This window comes from Neofelis nebulosa, chromosome 1 (assembly GCF_028018385.1).
Source record: "Neofelis nebulosa isolate mNeoNeb1 chromosome 1, mNeoNeb1.pri, whole genome shotgun sequence".
NCBI classification, from domain to species: Eukaryota; Metazoa; Chordata; class Mammalia; order Carnivora; family Felidae; genus Neofelis; species Neofelis nebulosa.
The window spans coordinates 98998833-99004967 of NC_080782.1; positions in this window are offsets into that span (position 1 = coordinate 98998833).

Here is a 6135-nt window from a genome sequence, read left to right on the forward strand (position 1 = left end):
CAAGGCCCTGGAAGCTAGGCTGAAGGTCGCTTCCTCTGGTTGCGTTTTTTGCACTTGGCTAAGTCAGGGAGCAAGAATTCGTGTCTCCTCAAAGGTCCTTATAGCTGCTCTAAGAATCAAATTCACATGAGACATACTAACAAGAGAAAAATCAAATTTAATAGGCGTAGGTGTGGGGAAATGCACATAGAAGAGGAAATTTCAAAGATAAGCAAAATGAGGTTTTTATGTCATTCTGAACTAAAAAGAAGGTAGAGGTCTGGGACTTAAGAGGAAAGGAATGCACTTCCACAGAATGATAAAATGGGTAGATGTTTGGTACTTAGATGTTTGCCCTACCATGCAGATGGGTCACTCGGATAAAATTTATCTCTGTTAATAACCCTTATTCTGGAAAAGAACCAATTTAGGTTCTTCTGTGGGTAAGGAAGGACAAAAATTTCTTCGAGCTCTCAGGGCCTCAAGTGACTTCAGCTCAGGATAATCCACATGGCAAAGTGGCATATTGGGAGGGGGGCAGTAACTGTCCTAAACCCCTTCACCTACTAGCAAAAAGTTTTCACACTTTTTGCACAGAGTCCACGTTCTAGCTCCTCATTTCACAGATGAGAACACTGAAACTCCAGAAATAATTTGTCATGGTTTATAGAGATAATGCCAGACAAGGACTAGAAAATAGTTTTCGGATGCTCTGCTTACTTACCATTTCTGCTGATTTTGTGAGTTGAGGCCCCCAGGAGATGAAAGCAGATTCATTAAGTCTGAGCCGAGTTGCAGAGAGGAACATCTCTGGTGAGAAAATAAGCAGCTATATTCTGTGAAAACGGGAGAGAAAAATGCTCTGTTTCAGCAGATTTATGTGCTGCTTCACCTGTGAAGAACAGGCATTTGTTCACCAGCCTTTAAACTGATGAGGGCCTCTTGAAGTATCTTTCTTTCACCACGGTCAATTAGAATTACAGCCTGAGCTCAGGAGGATGTGCCTGAGACCTTTGGAGGTCAGCAACTATGCCTCGCCAGTCCTTTCCCAGGGTCCAGCACAGTGCCTGTCACAGAACAGCTTTCCTTAAGTGTTTGCTGAACGCAGCCAAACAGAAGAATTCCGTTTGATGTCCTAGTTCAATGTGCTTTTTTGTCACTTGCACTGCCCACAACTTCAGTCACAGGCAGTGAGTGCTACAGTGGGGATCTCCCCTTTCTCAGTCCTGCATACATTATACTTTAGTCCCTAAGAGCCCTTCTACAAGGCACCCTATGTCAAGGTAACAGTGATATCCTAGCCATCAAAGGATATTTAGTGAGAAGGCACAGTATGTCCTCCCTCATGTAAAATAGAGATATCCTGCAAAAAAAAAAAATCAGACTTACCTTAATGCATTATGACTCTGGTCAATAATTTATCAAAACCTTTTAAAATAAAAGCTGTATCTTCCACTCTGTCCATCTTTGGGGGGTAAGAAATCCCATGAATACCACCTATAAGGTAGCTTTGAGACAGAGCTCACTTCCTAGGTTCTCATTTTACAGATGGGAAATTTCAAGTTTTAACTATTAGCTATTGAATGAATAAATATTTATTAGCTACAACTTGAAAAAGTGTTTCTTTCGTTTGTCTTAAAGGTAATCCATTTAAGCCTAAATTCTGGCTTCATCATGCTGCTATTCTATAACTTCTGACCATTAGTCTGGAAGAAAAGAAGGACAATTTCATTTTTAAAGAAAAAAAGAGGAAGCCTAGTGTGTCAGTAATTGCATTAAGGTTAGTAACAGCTGTTAGTCTACAGTAAACAAACTAGGAGTTTATTCTGTTACATTAAAGATGTGTGGATACAGGCTTCCAGAACTGGTATAGTGGCTTTACCAGGTCTTCAGGACCCAGGCTCTATCTGTCTCTGTGCTCTGCTAGTTTCAGAGCATTATTTCCACCCTTCCAGTCAATTCATTGTACAAGATAGCAAGGTACAAGAGAACATTCCTGAAGCTCCACTCAATGACTTCTGCTTATATCTCAATACCCACCTTTGCTACAAGTGTGGCTAGGAATTGTGTTTATTCCCAATAATAAAGGGTTCTATAAGAATGGTAGAGAATATATATGGTGAGTAGTTGATCATCAGTTTTTACCACAGGTAGTTTTCAGAACAACAGTTACTTACTATAGTGGGCAGGGCCAGTGCCCTAGAGAAGCATACTACGTGATGCTCTTCACAATTTCATTTTACTTTTGTAATGTTTTTTTTCTTAGTCATTATTTTGTACCTCAGATTTTAGTCATAGTTCTTAGTTCATGACACATTATCAACATTGGCCCGTGAATGGTTCCTAGTGTCACTCTATATCCCCAGTCCCCAGTCCCATTACCTCCTTTCTGCCAATGGGTAACCACTCTCATGTGTCTGCTATATGTCTTTAAGTTTATTTACTTTTTTTTTAGTCATCTCTACACCCAACATGGGGCTCAAATTCATGACCCCAAGATCGAGTCCCATGCTCTTCTATCTGAGCCAGCCAGGCATTCCTATATGTCTTTACATATAAATCTATCCTTATATGTTTTGTGTGTGCATTCATTTTACATAAATCATATTTGGTTTTAAATCTTACACTGTTTCTTATTTTTCCACATTAAGAGATGTTTTTAAAATTCATATATATTGCTATGTATACATCTAAGTGCTCCATAGTATTCCAAAGTGTAAGTATACCACATTTAATTTATCCATTAGTTGTCAACATCTAAGTTATCTCCTATTGAGATATCAATTATTCTCCATTGATACCACAATGGAAACCCTTGTTCATCCCACTTTGTTGGCCTGTATATTCATTTCTTCGGAACATGTAGCAAGGCATGTGACCTCTGGTTCCTAGGGAGAACATTTCACTCTTTTCCACTACATTGTTTTCCAGAATGGCTGTATGCTCCCTTCGCTAAAGAGGCAGAATCTCCCCTCCACCTTTGAATCTGGATTTGGCCATGTGATTTGCTTTGGCTAGTTGAGTGAGGTGATTTCCAGAACAGTGGACTAATTCTGAGCCTACATCTCAAGAGGCCTTAGTATTTCTGCTTGCTTTCTTGGATTTCTTCCATTGCCAAGAGAGGAACATGCTCAGGTAGGTCTGCTGGTCTTAGATGGGGGATAAATGACACATAGAACAGATTCGTTCCAGCTAAGATAATCCAGCTAAGTCAGCCTATAGCAGAGATCCCAGGAAACCCTTAGACAGTTGGCAATCCCAGCAGACATCAGCCAGAGCCCCCCTCACCCCAAGCTTGTGAGAAATAATAAATTATTTTTACTGGAAGCCACTGAGTTTGGGGATATTTTTTATGTAGCAATAACTAACTGATACTCAACCTGATCTAGAGCCACTCCAGGAACCTGTAAGTTTCAGCAAGCTAGAGTCCAAGTACCAGAGATATTCCTATATCCTGCAACAGAAGAATATTGTCAAGTATGTAAAACTTGATTTATATCCAATTTCATTTAGAATGTCATCAATTCTATACTTAATGAACATTCACCTGTCATAATTTATCTTGGATCCAATGGGTAGCAAACTCTCTCTTATCTGATCCTACTGTTTGATGTCACACAAGAATATCTGGGGAGCCATAGCATTTCAGTAGTTCTAATTTATTGCTCCATATTACTTTTGGTCAATTGACCATTACCTATTTCCACCCACTGGAGACCCAAGGAAAGAATGAGTGGGTGTAACACTAAAACACTGGAGTGATGGTAAAGGAAGGAGGCCAAAGGAAACGAGGCAAGCCCCTCTTCTCCATCCCCAACTGAAATACTTGCATTTTGCACCTTCATTTTATGATTGTACACTGAACTTAAAAATTACCATTTTGTAGGGACGCCTGGGTGGCTCAGTTGGTTAAGCATCTGACTGTTGATTTCACCTTGGGTCATGATCTTGCGGTTTGTGAGTTCGAGCCCCACATCAGGCTCTGCACTGACAGTGCAAAGCCTGCTTGGGATTCTCTCTCTCCCTCTCTGCCCTCCCCTGCTTGCACTCTCTCTCTCTTGCTCTCTCAAAATAAATAAATAAATAAATAAACAAACAAACATTTTTAAAAATTACCATATTGTAAATTTTCCCATGTGCCCCTCCTCCACCCAAATCACTGCTCCCCACACAAATCACTGATATTCAGAATGCTGACTCTAAGGAGAAATCTGTCTCCACTGGACCAATTCTAGGTTTTCAAGATGCAAAATCAATGCTTTAGACTGGAACAGTACTTTCTCAAACTCCACTTTGAAAGACCATTAAAAAAAAGTTCCAATCCATGTAGATTGATACTTTTGTAAAATACAACAAAATCTGGAAGGGATGCCCGAGCTGTTGCTGGGTAGTATGAAATGATTCCCCTTAAACAGTTTTCAAGGTGTGCAAGTTGAAGGTTAGGGATTTTAGGCTATTCTAGGCTATTTGAACAGTGTTTCTTTGAATGCACCTGGTCATCAGGTCAGGAATTGTTAGTGTTAAAATTTGATAAAAAATGCAAAAACTAGCAACTATGCATCCTGCTAAATTCTTTTGAGGCCGTTCATTGCTTGGTGGTAACTTACAGGCATCCTACAGCATAAGTGAGAAGGTGTCTGGCTAATTCTTTAAAATCACTCAAGCCAGCCTATTCTGAACTATGTCTAATTGTCTAATGCTGGGAACATAAACATCTTTGTCCTGAGACTGAGCCTGTAAAAAACTTCTATTCAGAATGTTGACTTCATTCACAGTGTTGCCTTCAAAGATCATGGGACTTAAACCCTTCCTGGATTTAACTTTAAAATGTTTTTCTTTTTTTTTTTTTTTTTTGTGGCAGACACTGCTAGTGGTCAATCCAATAGACATTCTCCTTTCTTCTTACAAGAGAACCCAAATTTTGTTTAGTGTAGCAACAATACCTAATACCTGTATTTCTCACCCTTCCTTGCAGCTGGGTGACCATGTGACATACTTAGGACCAATGAGGTGTAATTAGAAGTCTAGAGGCAAGGTCCCTGCGAAACTATTGCTTTCCAATAAAAAATGATAGATTCAACCTTTTGTCTTTGCCCTTGTCTTTCTTTTTATTCTCCCTATCTGGAAAGTGGTGATTATGCCGGAGGTAGAGCAGCTTCATTGTGACCATGAAGCAATCATGAACATGAACACCACACCCTAAGGAAAGCAAACCAGAAGGATAGAAGGATCCTGTTGAGGCCAGGCTTGACTTCAAAATCCTCAACGCTTCTCTTTCTTCTTATTCTCCCTATCCTTCATAATCCTCAACACAACTATTCCGGGTGCCATAACCCATCAATGAAACAATCATGTGTGATAAAGCTTTAACTTGTCTGGGTAAGAACTGGAGACTTTGGGGACACAGAAGAAGACATAGGTCTTTAGTATGGTTCAGCCAATATTCTCCTTCATCTTTATTTCTAAAGTATGAATAAAATCCTCAATATGGGGGCACCTGGGTGGCCCAGTCAGTTGAGCACCAAACTCTTGATTTTTGGCTCAAGTCATGATCTCATGGTTCATGAGTTCGAGCCCCCCAGGGGGCTCTGCACTGACAATGCAAGCAGAACCTGCTTGGGATTCTCTCCCTTTCTCTCTCTGCCCCTCCCCAACTCTCTCTCTCTAAAATAAATAAACATAAAAAAAAATCATCAAGGTGGATTTTAAAGGCAAAATTGGGCAACATCTATTTGTCCAACAAGTATTTAGGGAACACCAGCTATGTTCCAGGCATACTACTGGGCTCTCCGGGGGTACAATGGTGAATGAAAATAGAGTGAGTTCACTGTCATTTACAATCTAGTGGGAGAGATAGACAGTGCTTAAGAAATCACATAAAAGTTTAATTATAAAACAAGATTACTCTATCACTAGAGACATATTATCCATTGAATGCAATTTATCCCAAAGAACCACAAGTCTAAAAATGTAATGGAAGTTATGCTTAAAGGACAAAAGTGCTAAAAATTATCAGAGAAAATAAAGTAAAGGAAATATCCTTAGAGAAGTTAAGGAGCTAAACTAAAGGATAGGTTTAGGGGCTGGGTTGGGAGCAAGGAAACACTGCTCTAGAAGAGAGAGTGCACGCTGGCCTGGAAGAGCTGGGCAGGTAGA